We start from the raw sequence: 21,552 nt of genomic DNA, 5'->3' as shown, positions 1-21,552 counted from the left end.
TCGAAAAACTCTATCAAGTTAGTGAGACACGACCTCCCCTTCACAAAACCGTGCTGCCTCTCACTAATACGTCCATTTGCTTCCAAATGGGAGTAGATCCTGTCTCGAAGAATTCTCTCCAGTAATTTCCCTACCACTGAAGTAAGGCTCACCGGCCTGTAGTTCCCGGGATTATCCTTGCTACCCTTCTTAAACAGAGGAACAACATTGGCTATTCTCCAGTCCTCCGGGACATCCCCTGAAGACAGCGAGGATCCAAAGATTTCTGTCAAGGCCTCAGCAATTTCCTCTCCAGCCTCCTTCAGTATTCTGGGGTAGATCCCATCAGGCCCTGGGGACTTATCTACCTTAATATTTTTTAAGACACCCAACACCTCGTCTTTTTGGATCACAATGTGACCCAGGCTATCTACACCCCCTTCTCCAGACTCAACATCTACCAATTCCTTCTCTTTGGTGAATACTGATGCAAAGTATTCATTTAGTACCTCGCCCATTTCCTCTGGCTCCACACATAGATTCCCTTGCCTATCCTTCAGTGGGCCAACCCTTTCCCTGGCTACCCTCTTGCTTTTTATGTACGTGTAAAAAGCCTTGGGATTTTCCTTAAACCTATTTGCCAATGACTTTTCGTGACCCCTTCTAGCCCTCCTGACTCCTTGCTTAAGTTCCTTCCTACTTTCCTTATATTCCACGCAGGCTTCGTCTGTTCCCAGCCTTTTAGCCCTGACAAATGCCTCCTTTTTCTTTTTGACGAGGCCTACAATATCACTCGTCATCCAAGGTTCCCGAAAATTGCCGTATTTATCTTTCTTCCTCCCAGGAACATAACGGTCCTGTATTCCTTTCAACTGCCACTTGAAAGCCTCCCACATGTCAGATGTTGATTTGCCCTCAAACATCCGCCCCCAATCTATGTTCTTCAGTTCCCGCCTAATATTGTTATAGTTAGCCTTCCCCCAATTTAGCACATTCATCCTCGGACCACTCTTATCCTTGTCCACCAGTACTTTAAAACTTACTGAATTGTGGTCACTGTTTCCGAAATGCTCCCCTACTGAAACATCTACCACCTGGCCGGGCTCATTCCCCAATACCAGGTCCAGTACCGCCCCCTCCCTAGTTGGACTGTCTACATATTGTTTTAAGAAGCCCTCCTGGATGCTCCTTACAAACTCCGCCCCGTCTAAGCCCCTGGCACTAAGTGAGTCCCAGTCAATATTGGGGAAGTTGAAGTCTCCCATCACCACAACCCTGTTGTTTTTACTCTTTTCCAAAATCTTTCTACCTATCTGCTCCTCTATCTCCCGCTGGCTGTTGGGAGGCCTGTAGTATACCCCCAACATTGTGACTGCACCCTTCTTATTCCTGATCTCTACCCATATAGCCTCACTGCCCTCTGAGGTGTCCTCTCGCAGTACAGCTGTGATATTCTCCCGAACAAGGAGCGCAACTCCACCTCCCCTTTTACATCCCCCTCTATCCCGCCTGAAACATCTAAATCCTGGAACGTTTAGCTGCCAATCCTGCCCTTCCCTCAACCAGGTCTCTGTAATGGCAACAACATCATAGTTCCAAGTACTAATCCAAGCTCTAAGTTCATCTGCCTCACCCGTAATGCTCCTTGCATTAAAACATATGCACTTCAGGCCACCAGACCCGCTGTGTTCAGCAACTTCTCCCCGTCTGCTCTGCCTCAGAGCCACACTGTCCCTATTCCCTAGTTCTCCCTCAATGCTCTCACCTTCTGACCTATTGCTCCCATGCCCACACCCTGCCATACTAGTTTAAACCCTCCCGTGTGACACTAGCAAACCTCGCGGCCAGGATATTTATGCCTCTCCGGTTTAGATGCAACCCGTCCTTCTTATACAGGTCACACCTGCCCCGGAAGAGCTCCCAGTGGTCCAGATAATGGAACCCCTCCCTCCTACACCAGCTGTTTAGCCACGTGTTTATCTGCTCTCTCTTCCTATTTCTAGCCTCACTGGCACGTGGCACAGGGAGTAATCCCGAGATTACAACCCTCGAGGTCCTGTCTTTTAACTTTCTGCCTAGCTCCCTGAACTCCTGCTGCAGGACCTCATGCCCCTTCCTGCCTATGTCGTTAGTACCAATATGTACAACGACCTCTGCCTGTTTGCCCTCCCCCTTCAGGATGCCCTCTACCCGTTCGGAGACATCCTGGACCCTGGCACCAGGGAGGCAACATACCATCTTGGAGTCTCTTTCACGTCCACAGAAGCGCCTATCTGTGCCCCTGACTATAGAGTCCCCTATTACTATTACTCTTCTGCGCTTTGACCCTCCCTTCTGAACATCAGAGCCAGCCGTGGTGCCACTGCTCTGGCTGCTGCTGTTTTCCCCTGATAGGCTATCCCCCCCCGACAGTATCCAAAGGGGTATATCTGTTCGAGAGGGGGACAACCACAGGGGATTCCTGCACTGACTGCCTGCCCTTTCTGGTGGTCACCCATTTCTCTGCCTGCACCTTGGGTGTGACCACATTTACATAACTGCGATCTATGACGCTTTCCGCCACCTGCATGCTCCTAAGTGCATCCAATTGCTGCTCCAACCGAACCATGCGGTCTGTGAGGAGCTCCAGTCGGGTGCACTTTCTGCAGATGAAGCCATCCGGGACGCTGGAAGCCTCCCGGACCTGCCTCGTACCGGGAAACACGCGGCAATTCCCGCTCGCTACAGCACTTGGAAATTGTTCTGGAGAATCGCGCCCTAAGTGTCATTGAATAGCGGTGGTGAACCCGCTGGCAGAGCCGGCGGCAAAGTCTGTGAAAAACCCGCCACAAATGAATGTAGAATTGTTTCTGTTGAGTCACGATTGATTTCATTTGAATTACTGGTGTAACGTTTTTTTCACATTTCTAAGTGACGACGACCTGGGTGGCATCCTAGCACTGCCAAGGTGACCAGGCAGCACTGCTAGCTGGCAGTGACATGCCAAGGTGGCATTTTATGCGAGTGCGTGATCGAGCCGGTGTTGCCCACCGTGGGTGTTGGGGGGTGCGAGGGTTGAGCCGGGAGACCCTCCCATTTGTGTTTGGACTGGGGAGAGGTCAGGTTTTTTTTATGGGCCCCAGAGATCAGGATGCCATTTAAAAATGGCTTCGCGATCTCTCGCTACAACAGGCAGTTCTGCCGAGTAGAGCTCCCCGTTGTAAAAAAACAGGACTACGTGTGGCCTTGGCCGTGTGAGTGCCGGGAAACAAGCGGCTAAACGCGTTCGCCAGGGAACTTTGTTCCCTTTTGGAAAGATCGCGCCCTACACATTCTGTTGATTTTATAACCACAGTCTTACAAATAGGAGAACAGTGGGAACATTACAATGGAGCCACCTGTTCTCCAGCCAGGAAAGATTTAAAATCTTTGGGGGGCGGACACTCGAGCAAGGGTCAGCCTGAACTGGACGACAGGGATACACATTTTAGTGCAGCAAATTGGTTCATTTTGAATCCATGCTGAACTAATCACAGATGGTTCATCTCAAACCTCAGGTAAAAGGTGCATCCCAGATACATAGAAACACAGAAAATAGAAAAGCAGGAGGCCATTCGGCCCTTTGAACCTGTTCTGCAATACCCTGATCCTGTCTTCCCCCATATCCCTTGATCCCTTTAGCCACAAGAGCTATGGGCGTAATTCTCCGTAATCGGCGCGATGTCCGCCGACCGGCGCCAAAAACGGCGCGAATCAGTCCGGCATCGCGCCGCCCCAAAGGTGCGGAATCCTCCGCATCTTGAGCGGCCGAGCCCTAACCTTGCAGGGCTAGGCCCGCGCCGGACTGATTTCCGCCCCGCCAACTGGCGGCAAAGGCCTTTGGTGCCCCGCCAGCTGGCGCGGAAGTTACTTTGCCGGGCGGCGCATGCACGGGAGCGTCAGCGGCCGCTCACGGCATCCCCGCGCATGCGCAGGGGAGGGGGTCTCTTCCGCCTCTGCCATGGTGGAGACCGTGGCGAAGGCGGAAGGAAAAGATGCCCCCACGGCACAGGCCCGCCCGCGGATTGGTGGGCCCCGATCGCGGGCCAGGCCACCGTGGGGGCACCCCCCGGGGCCAGATCGCCCCGCGCCTACCCCCCCCACCCCCCCAGGACCCCGGAGCCCGCCCGCGCCGCCTTGTCCCGCCGGTAAGAGAGGTGGTTTAATCCACGTCGGCGGGACAGGCATTCCAGCAGCGGGACTTCGGCCCATCCGGGCAGGAGAATCGCCGGGGGGGGGGGGGCGGGGGGGGGGGGGGGGGGGCCCGCCAACCGGCGCACAGCATTTCCCGCCCCCGCCGAATATCCGGTGCCGGAGAATTCGGCAACCGGCGGGGGCGGGATTCACGCCAGCCCCCAGCGATTCTCCGACCCGGTGGGTCTATATCTAATTCCTTCTTGAAATTACACAACGTTTTGGCCTCAACTACTTTCTGTGGTAGCGAATTCCACAGATTCATCTCTCTCTGGGTGAAGAAACTCTCCTCACCTCAGTCCTAAAAGGTTTACCCCTTATCCTCAAACTATGACCCCTAGTTGTGGACTCCCCCACCATTGGGAACATTCTTTCTGAATCTACCCTGTCTAATCCGATTAGAATGTTGTATGTTTCTATGAGATCCCTTCTCACTCTTCTAAACTCCAATGAATATAATCCAAACTGATTTGGCCTCTCCTCATATGATAGTTCCGCCATCCCAGGAATCAGCCTGGTAAAGCTTCTGTGCACTCTCTCCATAGCAAGAACATCCTTCAACAGATAAGGACACCAAAACTACACCCAATACACCAGGTGTGGCCTCACCCTAAACAATTGCAGCAAAACATCTCTATTCGTAAACTCAAATCCTCTCACTATGAAGGCCAACATACCATTTGCCTTGTTTACTGCCTGCTGTACCTGCGCGCTTACTTTCCGCGGCTGATGCACAAGGACACCAAAGTCTCGCTGAGTATTCACCTCTCCCAATTTACTCCTATTCAAATAATAACTTGCCGCCCTATTTTTGATACCGAAGCGGAATCCTCACATTTATCCACATTATAGTGCTTCTGCCATGATTTTGCCCACTCACCCAGCCAGTCCAAATCACACTGAAGCATCTCTGCAGCCCCCTCACAGCTCACCCTCGCAACCAACTTTGTATCATCTGCAAATTTGGCAATAATCATTTAGTTCCCTCGTCCAAATCATTAGTATATAAAATTAACTGTTGTGGTCCTACCGCAGATCCCTGCGGTACCCCACTTGTCACTGCCTGCCAATCAGAAAAAGACCCATTTATTCCAACATTTTGCATCCTGTGCTAACCAGTTTGCTATCCATCTCAAAACACTACCCATAAGCCCAAGCACTTGAACGTTACATACTAATCTGCTCTGTGAGACCTTGACAACCTCATCCACCGGTTCTCCCTGGTCAACTCTACTAGTTACACCTTCAAAGAATTCTAGTAGATCTGTCAAGAATGATTTTCCTTTTGTAAATCCATGCTGACTTTGTCTGATTATACCACTGCTTTCCAAATGCTGTGCTATGAAATCCTTGATAATGGGCCCAAGCAACTTCCCTACAACCGACATGGTCACTGGTCTATAGTTCCCTGTTTTCTCTCTACCTCCCTTTTTGAATAGCAGGGTCACATTCGCTACCCTCCAATCTGTAGGAACCATTCCAGAGTCCAAAGAATTTTGGAAAAGGACCACCAATGGATTGACTATTTCAGGACCACTTCCTTCAGTACACTGGAAGATTATCCGGCCCTGGAGATTTGTCTGCCTTCAATCCCATTAATTTCCCCCAAACCATCTCTTTACTAATACTAATTTTCTTCAGCTCCTCACTAAAACTTGTGCTTCTTCAAAATTCCGGTACATTATTCATGTCTTCCTTTGTGAAGAAAGAAGCAAAGTATGAATTTAGTTTCTCAGCCATTTCTTTGTTCCCTATTATGAATTTCCCATTTTCTGACTGTGAGGGGCCTACATTAGTTTTTAATTAATCTTTTTCTCTTTACAGACCTATAAGAAACTTTCACAGTCAGTTTTTATCTTCCATGCTACTTTACTTACAAATTGTATTTTCCCCTTCTTAATCAATCCCTTGGTCTGTCTTTGCTGAATTTTAAACTGTTCTCAATCCTCAGGTCTATTGATTTTTCTTGCTAATTTGTATGCTTCTTCTTTGAATCTGATAATGTCTCTAATTGCCCTTGTAAGCCCTGGTTTGGCCACAGTTCCATTTCTACTCTTGCGCCAAAAAGGAATAAACAGCTTTTGGAGTTCACCTGTTCATTCCTTGAATGTCTGCCATTGCCTGTCCGCTGTCCTTCCTTTCAGTCATGTTTCCTATAGCCAGCTTATGCCTTGTACCATCATAGTTACCTTTATTGAGTTTCAGGACCTTGGTTTCAGAATTAACTAGCTCACGATTTACCTTGATAAAGAATTCTACCCTATTGTGGTCACTCATCCCCAAGGATTCCTCACAACTAGATTGCCAACTAATCCTTTCTGCTTTTCTAGAACTGGTCCCAATGCCCCAGGAATCCCCTTCACACCATCTCTTCAGCCACGTATTCATCCCACGTGGCACTGGTCGCAATCCTGAGATCACTATCTTTGAGGTCCGACTTCTCAACTTTCTTCCTAACTTCCTATATTCTGTGTTCAGGACCTCATCCCTATTTTTTGCCGATGTCCATGGTATCAGTGTGCACCACGACCACTGGCTGTTCACCCTCCCCCTCCAGAATGTCCTGTAACCGCTCCGAGGCATCCTTGACCCGAGCACTAGGGAGGCAACATATCATCCCAGAGTCTCGTTTGCAGCCACAGAAACGCAAATTTATTCCCCATACAATTGAATCCTCTAGAACCAGTGCAATTCCACACTTATTACTCCTCCCTTCTGCATCAGAACCAACCATGGTGCAACGAATTTGGCTGTTGCTGCTTTCCCCTGAGAGGTCATTCCTCTCAACAGTATCTAAAGCGGGATATCTGTTTTGCAGGGGAATGACCCCCAGAGATTCCTACACTGCCTGCCTAGCTCTCTTCTTCTGCCTGGTGGTCACCCATTCCCTTCCTGCCTGTGGAGTCTGAGCTTGCGATGTGATCACCTCGCTATACGTGCTATCCAGGCCACTCTCCGCCTCACGGATTCTCCACAGTGTCCCCAGCTGCTGCTCCAGCTCTGAAACACAGGCTTCCAGGAGCTGTAGCTGGAGACACTTCCTGCACATATACTGGCCGCATGCACTGGAAATGTTCCCGGCCTCCCACATGGCGCAAGAGAAGCAAACCAAGGCTTTGAATTCTCCTGCCATGACACACACTTTTAAATTAAAGCTGTGGAAGATGCTTGATATTAGATTAAATCCAATTCTCTATGGCCCTTCTCTGCTTATTCTTGTTACTACCAATTATAGCCCTTAAAGATTATAAACCACAACACTTATTTTCAAACTCTAATTCATGAAAGTTGCAAAGATTTACCGGCCTTGCCCACTACTTCCCAATCAGCTCTCTCCCTTGTAGCCTCAGTTGCAGCAAGGCAAGCCCACTTTCTGAAGATTTAAATGTTACAAAGCAAGGAGAAAATGCAAAGAGCACCTCTTCCCGCTCTGCACCGAATCTTCACTCTGCTTCAAATTCCCAAGTTTGAAACTCAGTCTGCCTGTGGCCTCACTCCAGGTGTGGCCTCTATCCCACAGTACGTGATACTTCTCAAAAAGGAAGACTAATATTGTGAGGGGTTTGCTATTGCTAATTTATCACTTCTCTTTTGCTATCTGTGGGACCATTCTGAACAATTGGGAAATGCCTGACAGATGGAATAAAAGTTCAGAATATCAATGTTCACAAAACTATACAGGTAGAATCTTGTCCATACTTGGTTATTTGTCTGTTAATATAGAATGTAACCTGCAATATAAATGAAACACATCCTACGGCACAAATTGTTCAAAGTGTTTCGATAATATCAAGATACATATATGTAATCACTGGATTCTTGGCATTTCATAATGATCTTGACACGACATGCAATATGATTAAAGCAACCCCTCTGCTTTAAAGAAACTCAGCTCACCATAGCAACACCTGTAGGGTGCTCCAAGGCTGAAGGGATGTGGCCAGCAGCAGACAGCAGGGACTGCCTCCACTCTTGAGGAATGAGGCGGTAACAGGCATTAATTTGGCACGCTACAATTATTGACTTGTTCCTGCTCCCAGGTTCCTGCTATGCCTTGTTCCTGCTATTTTTGTTGGTGCCTTGACATATGTACCTCAATAGGCCCAGGCACTCGGAAGCTTACTACTAATAGGATAGGACCCCGCTGAGATTTTGTAGCAGTAATGAACACCCCGTCGACTCTGACCAACGCCCAGTCTCTGAACACTGGGTTCAGCGCTCATTGATCAGACATTGATGAGACTTCAGCTGCATAATGAGGACGCTGGCTAGTGGCACCATCGGACTGCCTGCCAATGTGTGTCTGCTCAGGGTTAATGTTCTGTCACTGCCATCTCTGCATTCCTACATGTAAACGCTTTGGGAAGTAATGCCAGTGCACAACCATAAAAATGAGGGTATGTGGACCTATGGTTGGGTGAAGGTCACCAGTAAAACAAAATAAATGTGGGGAACTGGTTCTATACAATCATCTCCTTCTTCTGAAAATGCATTTTTCATGTTTTGTGTCAGAAATGCAAGGCCCTTGTGTTAAACTCACAATAATGGTAGTAGGGGTCAGTGTGAAAATACGTCTTTGAACATTTCATTTGATGCTTAATGTTCCAGATAGTTTAGTCATTTTTCTAGACTGCAATTAGAAGTAAAATTAAAATCCTTCATCCTTCAGGCAAAATTGCAAAAAGAGCACAACACTAGTTTTCATAGCTGTATTTACTAAATAGGAAAATATCCTCAAGGGATTTTATCAGCTAGATTACAACATCAACAACCCCAATATATTTATATAATGCCTTTAATGTACTGAAATGTTCCAAGATTCTGCACAGAACTTTATAAAACAGTATGACACCGAGCCATATAAGGAGATATTAGGTCAGATGCCCAAATACTTGGCCAAAGAGGTACGTTTCACTGAGTGTCCTTAAAGAATAAAAGTTAGTGTGTGTGGGAGGGGTCTAGGGAGGGAGTTCCAGAGCTTGGGGGTCGAGGCTAATGAAGGCACAGCCACCAACCAATGTTGGAACAATCAAAATGGGAGATACACAAGAGGCCAGAACTGGAGGAGTGCAGATATCTTTGGAGAGTTATGGGGCTGGAGAGGATTACAGAGGTAAGAAGGGGTGAGACGATAGAGAGATTTGATGACAAAAATGAGAATTTTAAATCAAGATGTTGCTTGACTGGGAGGCACTGTAGGTCAGCAGGCACAGGGATGACAGGGCAATGGGAATTACTGCAAGTTAAGGCAGCAGAGTTTGGGATGACTTCAAGTTTGCGGAGGGTGGAATGTAGGAGACCAGCCAGGAGTGTACTGGAATAGTTGAGTCTAGAATTAACAAAGGCATGAATGTATTGAGAACTTCAACATCGAATGAGCTGTGATGGGAGACGTGGGATGCTGTTACAGAGGATGAAATGGGTGGTGTTCGTGTCATCAGGAGTTAGAGGAAACTCTTTTTGAAATCAATTGTGAAGCCAAGGGTGCGAAGAGACTGTGAACCTCAAACAATTGCTAGGGAGAGGAATAGAGTTGATAACTGGAGAAAGATGTTTGGAGTATGTAGTATAGGGCTCTGGAACATACAGAATTAACATGGGACGTGAATACAGTACCGACCACACCGTGATGTCAGGGAATACCTAGGGGTCAGCCTAGTATTGGACAGTCGTGTGCACATGCAAGCATGGAAACAGCTCCTAGCTAGAACCCTTTACATGTACATAGTCTTGTAGTTAATAAATACCCACACAGTTAACCTAATTAAGACTACTAATACCTCATTAAGATCTACCAAATTATATCCAACACCCTACAACAGAGAGGGCACTGAAACAATTACTTCAATTTTCCCAATGTCTCATTGGAGGAAATTTCTCCTCATCTAGCACTGGATGTCAGATAAGCAGTCTAATAATCTAGCCGCAGTGGAGGAGTCGAGAGAAATGATGGTGAGGCGATGCCATGTGTCGTCAGTGTACAAGTAAAAACCAAATGCTGTGCTTTAAAAGAATGTCACCGATGGTTCACATTATGATGAGAACTAGGAGAGGCCATGGACAGATTCTTGATGTAAATAAATGTAAGAGAGCTAGAAGGGAAGTCATTGTAAGTGACTGCACTATTGTTGTTTTAAAAATAAACTATCAATGCGCACAACCTCACAAAAATGAATCTTGATGAAGAAAAAAATCGGGTCACATCAGGGATTATTTGTAGAATCTGGCACCTTTGTTTCAAATGTGGAAAATGAAAAGTGTAGTACCTTAATGTCACTCTTTCACTAAGTGAGAACAAAGGAAGGAAACAGAAGGGCCTACAAGTTAGCGTGACAGCTACTCCATTTTAGCATCACATAAATTGCCATTGTGGACCCAGCAGTGCCGTATTTTACATAAAGTGCAAGCAAAATAAGAATAGCTAAAATAAATCCCAGACTTCCATTTAACTTTGTGTGATCTGAGTCATCTTTCTAGTTCATTATTCCAGCTATCAAACTCTTATGAATTCAGTGAAGCAGCTTAAAGTGGCAAAAGCAGTTTAGTCACAATTACTTGTTCTCACACAACCGCCTGGAGAGCAATTGGTATATCATAAAATAGAGATAGACAGACAAGTGAGACCAAGTTGCAGGCCAACTCTACAATGTGACCAGAACAAGCAGTTTAACAGCAGACGAACAACCATCCTGATGCTGTTGATTCCCAAATTTCTTTCTCCGTCAGTCTGGCCTCAATAAAAGTCGAGATGGATTCGCACGTAAAAAGAAGTTATTTTATTTAGCTTGCAAGCTTAATTCATCTCACAGAAACATAAGAGACATCCAGTCTCCCACATCCCAGAAAGCGAATGAACAAAGAGACAAAGGGATCTCTGCAAATCAATTCAAATGGTATCAAGTTTCACATACTCGACGCCCATAGGTCAGCCTATATCCCTCCTGACCTGTTTGATCTATTCTGATTGGCTCACTTCCAATCCCTTTCTCTGGCCCCTATCAATGCAGCATCACTCTCATAGACACACCTCTTCCTGCTTTTTCCATGCGGTCTCAAATCCCTTTGTCTCTATCTGCCAGAATCAAAGTGGCTTATTTCTACATTACATTAACTAATATCTCTAAAGTAACTATTTTATATCACATTCGTCAATGCTTAATGAACAATGAACTAAAATGACATAGTTGGGAGAGTTTCAAAAATAGTTTTTAACCTTCAAGAGATGTAGGGTGTGATTCACTCAAAAATTTTCGAAGGGCCCGATTCTCCCAAAAAATCTCTAAGGGTGTGATTCTCCGGAAAAATTTCCAAGTGCTGGAGCGAGCGGGAATTGTGGCAAGGCCGGCAACACTATTCAACACCGAGTTAAGACACCCAGCGGTGACACTACCACAAGGGGGCATTACACAACCCATATATAAGGATAGGGCACACATGCTCTGTCTCTTTCCACAGGCGACACTTTAGAGAGTAGGACAGGGGCAGATCAGAAGCATTACACCCACCACGTGGCTTAGAGCAGACTGGTTAGTTAGACTGAGTTACTATAGCAAGATTAGCAGGAGAGTCGAACTCATAGAGAACTGTACTAATTGTTCAATAAATCACATTGAACTTACTTCAAAGTCTGGAGTATCTTTTGGTCAAAGTTGCATCGAGTTGCAGCCTGTGTTATCCCAGAGTCCATAACACATCATGAAGTAAGTTCAATGTGATTTATTGTACAATTAGCACAGTTCTCTATGAGTTCGACTCTCCTGCTAATCTTGCTATAGTAACTCAGCAGCATCAAGATGGCCGCGCATGTTTAAATGAGCCTAATGGGCATTACTACTTCTCTGTATTTAAGACAGCCTCTCAGGGAATTCAGGGAATAGCATAAGGAGAAGCATGGTGAAAGCACAAGAAGAAGCTTAAGAGTAGATAGAGATAACGCAAGGTTAGATCATAGTGTAGTTAGTGACTAGATATAATATTGAGTACTGCAAGTCAGATTCAATATCATTTAATTATTATCTGTAGTTTAGTTGAGTGTTTGAACTTCATTTAATTAGTAGTGTAATAATAAATTAGTTTTGTTTCAATCTTTTGATTGGTATATTCTTTGTCAACATTATATCGGGTCATTCTGGAAGAAAGGACACAGAATACAACATATTACCAATCATGATAATATAACACTACACACAGGTTGAAAAGGAATGTCTTGGTCTGGTGACGGGGGTTGAAAAGTTTCACTATTATGTTTATGGTCTACTTACATTTGTGATTGAGACTGATCATAGGCCTGCTTTTGCATATAATTCACAAAAGTCTAAACGCCCAGATTGCAAAGAATGCTAATGAAATTAAGAAGATATGATTTTTGTCTAGTATATACTCCAGGAAAAGATCTGACCCTTGCAGATACCTTGGGCGTCATTCTCCGCCGGCGGGAGTCTCCGTTTTGCCGGCGCCCGGGGGTTTCCCGACGGCGTGGGGCTGCCCCACAATGGGAAACCCCATTGACCGGCCGGCGTCACGGAGACTCCCGCCGGCCGGTCGGGGCAGAAATGTGGCGGGGCGGGTAGGGGAATTTCGCCCCTTATCACATTCTACTGAATATGTAGATAATGGGTGGTATTCTCCCCTACCCGGTGGGTCGGGGGGTCACGGCGGGACGGAGTGGCATGAAGGACGCACCTTCAGGGGCTAGGCCCGCCCCGGAGTGTTTAGCGCCCCGCCGGCCGGCGGGAAAGGGGCTTGGCGCCACTGCAACCGGCGCCGAAGGGCCTCCGCTGGCCGCCGCCAGTTGTCGCATGCGCAGGAGCGCCAGCGCATGCTGGCTTCATCCCCATGCATGCACAGAGGGCTACGTTTCCGCACCGGGAATGGTGGACCATTTCAGCCTCCGGTGCGGAAGGATAGAGTGCCCCCAGGGCACAGGCATGCCCGCGGATCGGTGGGCCCCGATCGCGGGCCAGGCCACTATGGGGGCACCTCCCGGGGCCAGATCCCCCCGCGCCCCCCCATGAACCCCGGAGCCAGGTCCCGCCGGTAAGGGACCTACTCTAATTTACGCCGGCGGGACTGGCAAAAGACGGGCGGGACTTCAGCCTATCGCGGGCCGGAGAATTCGGGCAGCCCCTGCGCCCATTGAGTCACGCCGGACCCTGCCATTCTCTGAGGCGGGCGGCGCGACTCCAGTCGCGACTATTTTTGGGGGGGCGATTAGGAGGACGGCGAGAGCGGGATTCATGCCGACCCTCGCCGATTCTCCGACCTGGCGGGGGGTCGGAGAATTCCGCCCAAGATTCCAGATCTTGTGCAGGTGATAGAAGCTCAAGCTGGCATGCCAGCTGGCACACTATCTGTTTCTAATGTCAAGTTACGACTCATTAAAGAAGAAACTGCAAAGGATGACGTTCTGTAGCGAGTAATTTGTCACATGACTGATGGATGGCGAAGTGCAAGCTGTTCCAGCTTCAGAAGTGTTAAAGATGACCTCTCTGTGGTGAATGGAATTTTACTCAATCTGGATAGAATAGTCATTCCTACAAAGTTGAGAAGACAAATTCTTACCCAGATCCATGAAGATCAGCAGGGTATTGAGAAAGGTAAGTGAAGCTCACGGCAATCCGTGTATTGGCCTGGCTTAAATACTGACATTGAAAATTATGATTCTGAATGTGACATTTGTCAAAACAACCAATCTGCTCAACAGAAAGAGAAATTCACAAATCTTGATGATAAACCAATCGTAAATATGATGAGACAGCAACAGCAAACTCATAGCTTGCATTACAACAAATCAGCCAAACAGCTAATTCCGCGAGTTCCAGGGGATTGTGTACATATACCAGATCCAACTGGTGGATGGTCCTGCATGGCTCATGTTTTAAGTCAGGTAGCTCCACATTCATATCTTGTGAAAATATCTGAAGGTTCAATATTCAGGAGAAATCGTCGAGCATTGCTGAAGGTGAAGCAACCCCCAACTCCAATTCAACCTCCAATTAAGCCTCAACAATTATTTTCAAACAACAGGTTTCCTGGACAGTTTTTAAAACTGAATACTTCCTCATCTGATACTCGACTGACTGATATAAGTATCGACCAGAAGAAGAAAAATTCTGACTCAATGACAGTGGGATTGAGAAGATCAATGAGATCAAGAAAGAAACCTGGTCGTCTCAATCTATGCACTGTAAATCTCTGATTTAATTCATGGTTAACGTTTAATAATGTTCATTATTATCCAGATGGCCAGGAGTTGGGGGGCCCTGCATAAGCTTAATTTGGCGCGATTGGTAGACCAGATGGAGGAAGACTTTAGGGGATGGGATGTGTTGCCACTCTCCCTGGCGGGCAGGGTGCAGTCCGTTAAGATGACAGTCCTCCCTAGGTTTCTGTTTGTGTTCCAGTGCCTGCCCATCCTCATCCCCAAGGCCTTTTTTAAGCGAGTAAGCAGGAGCATTATGGGGTTTGTATGGGCAGGTAAGACCCCGAGGGTCAAGAGGCTGTTTCTGGAGCGTAGTCGGGACAGAGTTGGGCTGGCGCTACCGAACCTGTGTAGTTATTACTGGGCAGCCAATGTGGCAATGATTCGGAAATGGATAATGGAGGGAGAGGGGGTGGCATGGAAAAGATTAGAGGTGGCGTCATGCGTGGGCACTAGCTTGGGAGTGCTGGTGACGGCACCTTTGCCGCAACGCCGACAGGGTACACCACGAGCCCGGCGGTGGCGGCGACTCTGAGGATCTGGGGGCAGTGGAGACGGCACAGGGGTGAGTTGGGGGCCTCAATTTGGTCCCCAATACGGAATAATCATAGGTTTGCACTGGGCAGGATCGATGGCGGATTCCTAAACTGGCATCGGGCGGGAATTAAAAGGATGGGGGATCTATTTATCGACGGGGCTCATGCTAGCCTGGGGGCGCTGGAGGAGAAATTTGGGTTACCCCCCGGAAACGCTTTTAGGTCCATGCAGGTGAGGGCGTTTGTGAGAAGGCAGGTAAGGGAATTTCCGCTGCTTCCCGCACGGAGGATCCAGAACAGGGTGACCTTGGATGTATGGGTGGGAGAGGGCAAGGTCTCGGCGATCTATCAGTTGTTGCAGAAGGCGGAGGAAGCCTCTGTGGAGGAGCTGAAGGGCAAGTGGGAGGAGGAGCTGGGTGACGAACTGGATGAGGGCTTGTGGGCGGAGGCCCTGAGCAGGGTTGACTCCTCCTCGTCTTGTGCCAGACTTAGCCTGATCCAGTTCAAAGTGGTTCACAGGGCACATATGACAGGGGCGAGGATGTACAAGTTTTTTGGGATGGAGGACAGATGCATGAGGTGCTCGGGGACCCCAGTGAATCACGCCCATATGTTCTGGGTGTGCCCAGCGCTAGAGGGGTTCTGGAAGGGCTTCGCAAAGGCTATGTCCAAAGTCTTGGATACTCGGGTAAAACCGAGCTGGGGGATAGCAATATTCGGGGTATCAGATGAGCCGGGAGTACAGGAGCCGAAAGAGGCCGGAGTTCTGGCCTTTGCATCCTTGGTGGCCCGGAGGAGGTTCCTACTAATGTGGAGGGATGCGAAACCCCCAAGCGTGGAGGCTTGGATTAATGACATGGCAGGGTTCATCAAGTTGGAGAGGATAAAGTTTGCCTTGCGAGAGTCTGTGCAGGGGTTCTCCAGGCGGTGGCAACCGTTCCTAGGCTTTCTCGCGGAACGTTAGGTGGAGGTCTGTGGGGCTGCGAGTCCATGGGTCGGGACTTGTGCGTTTTCGATTTCTGAGCCTTAGGTCGGCCCAGACAGACTCTAGCGAAGTGTCCGTTTTTCCCACAATCGCTGCACGTCGCTGTGCGGGCTGGACAGCGCTGCCGGGGTGTTGGCCCTGGCCGCAGAAGTAGCACTGCGGTTCCCCGGCTGGGCTGGCAGACGCGCGGCGCAGGCCTGCGACGTAGTCGGGTCCAATTTGGGCCACAACGAGGGTGTCCATGAGGGGTTCACCAGGCCCGCGGGGAACGCACTGAGGTTCTGGTAGGCCACCTCGAGCGAGGTAGCTAGCTTTACCGTGTCCCGCAGGTCGGAGGTCCCGTTTTCCAGCAGGTGCTGCCTGATATAGTTTGAGCGGACCCCCGCCACGTAGGTGTCCCAGATCTGTGAGTTCATGTGTTCCTCCGCCGTCACATCTCGATAGCTGCAGTTCCTCGCGAGTAGGGTCAGGGTTTCCAGATACTCGTCCAGCGATTCTCCGGCTCATCTCTGGCGACACCTCATTTACGGGCTTCACGAAGTGTGCCTTGAGAGTTGCGACTGCCACCTCGTACGTGGCCGCTTTCTCGATCATTACTGAGATTCGCTGGCTCACCCGAGCATGGAGGAGTCGCAGCTTGAGAGTCTCTGTGGGAGGCGTTGTGGAGGAGTCGAGATATGCCTCGAAGCATCGAAGCCAATGTTCGAATATTTCCTTGGCTTGGGACGGCGGGCGTCGAGTTCAAGCCTGTTTGGCTTTAGAGCGGCTTCCATAGTGCTGTCTATGACTAATAAATTGATATACCTTCAATTCACCGAGAGGCAGAGAGAGCGAGTGAACATTAGGCTTTATTAGTCATGAACTTGCCTCGCCAGAGTCGGTAGTACAGATGAATGCCGCCCACAGGCGGCCGGTTTATATATGGTCCCGGTGAGGGCGGAGCCAGAGGCGGAGCCGTACCGGGGTTACAGTATAGTACCTGGAAGCAGCTCATATCACCACTTCCAGGTCACTGGTCATAGGTTACAGTATCATACAGGCATTAGGTGAATACATTCACCACAGTGACCAAAAACCTAGCCATACAGGTAGGCTTTAAAAATCATCTTAAAGAAGAAATTGAGATAGGGAGCCGGACAGCTGAACGGTGGAGCGATTCAAATTGAGAATGTACAAGAGGTCAGAATTCAACAAGCACAGAGATAGCAGGTGGTCGTAGGAGGTGATGCACGATCAATTGCACAAAGACTAAAGTTGGGTACAACTGTAGCTTTATTACAGTCAGATGTATGGCCTCCTGCTGCAGCTGGTGAAATGGCAGGGCACTGGAGGTCATGGATATTTATACAGTTCTCCGTGGGCGGAGCCAGCTGGCAGGAGCTACCGGCAAACCTGTAGTGCAGGTCCTACCTTACATCCCCTAATACAGTGGTTCACCACATTCACCCCCTGTGAAAAATGAGTCCGGCGAGGGTGACGTGAAACTATATACAATTAGTGCAATTATGTACAGTGGTAGGAAAAGAAAAGTCCATGTTGACAGTCCGGAGTCCGTCAAAGGTTCAGCCGGCCCGGTGCTTTGGTGCTTCATTGGGAGCGGCGTAACGGTGGCGGCGAAGTCGGTGCTGGAGGTGGTGGAGGTGGCACCGATGGCGGTGCTGATGCTGGCCAGTCATCAGGGAACTCCAGGAGCGTGCCGAAGTCCTCTTCGTCCTCTTGTACTGAAAAGGGAGGGGGGGTGGTCTGGTGGGGTCAATATTGGCGGCGCGATGGGAGGTGGGAGCGCAAGGGTGCGGGGGGTGTGTGTTGGGGTGGAACCTGATGGTGCCTGGTCCCTGAGTGAGACAGTACCTTGGCGGCCGTCTGGGAACTCAATGTAGGCATATTGAGGGTTGGCGTGGAGCAGGTGAGCCCTGTCCGCCAAGGGATCCGCCTTGTGGAGTCGGACGTGCCTACGGAGAAGGACCGGTCCTGGAGCAGCGAGCCAAGTCGGGTGCGACACCCCAGATGTGGACTTCCAGGGGAAGGTGAAAACACATTCATGGGGTGTGTTATTCGTGGCGGTGCATAAGAGTGAGCGGATGGAGTGTAGAGCGTCAGGGGGATCTCCTGCCAACGAGAGGCTGGGAGGTTCCTGGACCGTAGGGCCAGCTGGACGGCCCTCCAAACTGTCCCATTCTCCCGTTCCACTTGCCCGTTTCCCCGGGCGTTGTAGCTGGTCGTCCTGCTGGAGGCTATACCCCTGCTGAGCAGAAACTGACGCAGCACATCGCTCATGAATGAGGATCCACTGTCACTGTGGATGTAGGCGGGGAAACCGAACAGAGCAAAGATGGTGCTGAGGGCCTTGATGACGGTGGCAGACGTCATATCGGCGCATGGGATGGTGAAGGGGAATCTGTAGTACTCATTGACCACACTGAGAATGTACGTGTTACGGTTGGTGGAGGGGAGGGGCCCTTTGAAATCCACGCTGAGGCGTTCAAAGGGGTGGGAAGCTTTCACCAGGCGCGCACGGTCCGGCCGGTAGAAGTGTGGCCTGCACTCCGCACAGACCTGGCAGTCCCTGGTGACTGTCCTTACTTCCTTGACGGAGTAGGGCAGATTGCGAGCTTTGACCAGATGGTACAATCGAGTGACCTCTGGGTGATAAAGGCTGTCATGTAGGGCCCGGAGTTGGTCCACTTGTGCGCTGGCACAGGTACCTCAGGAGAGGGCGTCTGGGGGCTCGTTGAGTTTTCCGGAGCGATACAAGATCTCGTAATTATAGGTGGACTTGGGCTCTCCAGGGGCTGTTGCTGGCCTAGGTAATACCCTCCTTAAGCAGCCGCTGGACTTCGGACCTGATGAAGGTCTTGTCCTCGGTACTGTACTGTCTGCTCCTAGTGGCAACGGGCTTGCAATCCGCAGTTAGATTGGCAAAAAGGGAGGGGGGATCGACCTTGAGGGTCGCGAGGCCGCAAACGGTAAGAGGGAGTAAGGGTCCGCCGAATTTGAGGGTAAGGCTCTGGAGGTTGCACTGGTAGTCCAAGCCGAACAGGAGTGCAGCTCAGAGATTAGGAAGGACAGAGAGGCGGACGTTACTAAATCCTACTCCCTGGACCGTGATGGTGACTGTACAGAAGCCTCGGTTCGGGACGGAATGGGATCCAGAGGCTAGGAAGATCCGTTGATTGGCAGGATGGACCGTGAGCGAGCAGCGCCTTTCCGTACCTGGGTGAACAAAGCTTTCGGTGCTCCCGGAGTCCAGCAGGCACGAGGTCGCGTGACCGTATATTTTCACCGTCATCGACGCGGTGGCCAGGTTGTGTGGGCGAGATTGGTTCAGCGTCATCGAAGCGAGCTGCGGGTAGCCGTTCGATACTTCGGGTGGCGAGCGTGTGCGGTTCCGATGTCGGAATGTCCGGAGACCCTGTGGGGGACAAGATGGCGGCACTCATGGTGCACACATTGCAGGGTCGGCACAAGATGGCGGTGCCCATGGTGCGCACATTGCGGGCTCGGGACAAGATGGCAGCGCCCATGGGGCGCACGTGGCCGAAGGGGAACAAGATGGCGGCGCCCATCGGTCGCACATGGACCCAGGAGGAGAAGATGGCGGCTCCCATTGTGCGTCTGGCTTCGGGGAGGGGGCGATAGTGGGCGCGATCGCAGCGACTGCGCGGGCCTGGCACACAGCCGCGAAGTGGCCCTTTTTACTGCAGGCTTTACAAACGGCAGTGCAGGCCGGGCAGTTTTGGCGGGGGGTGCTACTGCTGACCGCAGAAGTAGCAGCGGGGACCCCCAGGGTGTGCGGATCAGCGTGCGGCGCAGGCGTATTGGGAAGGCAGTTCCCCGGCTGAGGAGGTCATCGGCAGGGTCCAGGAGGGGTAGGAGGGAGTAGGAGGGTGGGCAGCGCGGCGGGAGAGGTACGACTGTACGTTGCGGGATGCGACCGTCATGGAGAGCACCAAGGTTTTCGTCTCCGTCAGTTCGAGCGTTGTCCCTTCCAGTAATCATTCTCGGATGCGGTCCAATGCAATCCCCGTCACGAAAGCATCGCGCACGAGGAGGTTCGCGTGTTCGGCGGCCGTAACGGCCTGACGGTCACAGTCCCGGACGAGTGGAATTAGGGCCCGCCAGAAGTCTTCGATGGACTCACCAGGTAGTTGCGAGCGGGTGGCGAGTACATGCCTGGCGAAGAGCGTGTTCGCCTTCTGCGCATAGTGTTTCTTAAGGGGTTCCATTGCTTTTGGGTAATTCGTGGCGTCTTGGATCAATGGGAACACGCTGGAGCTCAGTCTGGAGTACAGGACGTTTATCTTCTGAGCCTCCATTGGCGCGGGGTCCACCGCGTTGATGTAGGCCTCAAAACATGCTAGCCAGTGAGTAAAGTCTTTCCTGGCGTCGGGCGAGTGCGGATCCAACTGCAGGCGATCGGGCTTAATTCTGATATCCATTCTGTGGAAAATCTGACTGTAATAAATTGATGCACAATCAATTGCACAAAGACTAAAGTTGGTACAACTGTGGCTTTATTACAGTCAGGTGCGTGGCCTCCTGCTGCAGCTGGCGAAATGGCAGGGCACTGGAGGTCATGCATATTTATACAGTTCTCCGTGGGCGGAGCCAGCCGGCAGGAGCTACCGGCGAACCTGTAGTGCAGGTCCTACCTTACATCTCCTAACACAGTGGTTCACCACAGGGGGTTACAGAGATAGGGCAGAGTGAAGGCAAGTAAAATAGGATGAGTACCTTCAAATGGAGGTGTTGCGAGAATAGAAGCCAGTGTAGGTCACTGAGCACAGGTGGCATACAATGGTCACATGAATATCCAGTAGTTCCAGGTGACTTAGGATATAGACAGTAGAAGTTTGGATGAATTCAAATCTGTGCTGTGCGGATGGGGTTATGAGCATGTGGTATTTGATTCGCTTATTCTCTCTTGGGTTTCATCAAGGAGGTTGTTGATCCTGTTACTCGCTTTAAGAAACATACAGGGCAGTTTGGCTTTTAAACTAGACTCGAATTATAAAGACATAAATTTCAATAATCATTTTCAAACACTTACTTGTCCTATACTTGAAAGAATTTACCTCAGTACGCCTGTAACGTTACAAGAAAAATCACATTTTCTCAAGTCAGGCAAATTTCTTAAACCGGTTTAGTTTAACAAACTGGAAATGGAGCTGCCCCTCCCCCTGTAACAATGCTTTTAACACAGTCTGATGAAAACAAACCCTGTTTTGTACTTGAAAAGAAATACCTTTTGTGATTGAACGGTGCATTTAGAATTAATCTTTCTTCTGACCAGTTTTCAGAAGGATTGAGATATTTTGTCTTGGGGAGAAAGACTACTGAGGTGCCCAAAGCTATTAAATCACACACGGTTCAATGGGTTCTCACCAGAGCTGCGGCCCAGACATTTTTTCACCCTCATAGCATTCCGCATTAACTTTCTCATGACAGTGGGACCTGCTGTGGAATGTTATTGGAGCTCTCGGGGAAGTGTGCAACTGGATCTTCTTTATGTACTTCAGTGAACCCAGCACAACCCAGGGCATGATGCAGACCTGGATTTCCCCGGGGTCTAAGTGCTGTTGGAATACAGGTGAAGACCTGCATTTTGAAATGAAATGAAATGAAATGAAAATGGCTTA

This window comes from Scyliorhinus torazame, chromosome 16 (assembly GCF_047496885.1).
Source record: "Scyliorhinus torazame isolate Kashiwa2021f chromosome 16, sScyTor2.1, whole genome shotgun sequence".
Lineage (NCBI taxonomy): Eukaryota > Metazoa > Chordata > Chondrichthyes > Carcharhiniformes > Scyliorhinidae > Scyliorhinus > Scyliorhinus torazame.
Note: the sequence above shows the minus strand (reverse complement) of the source record.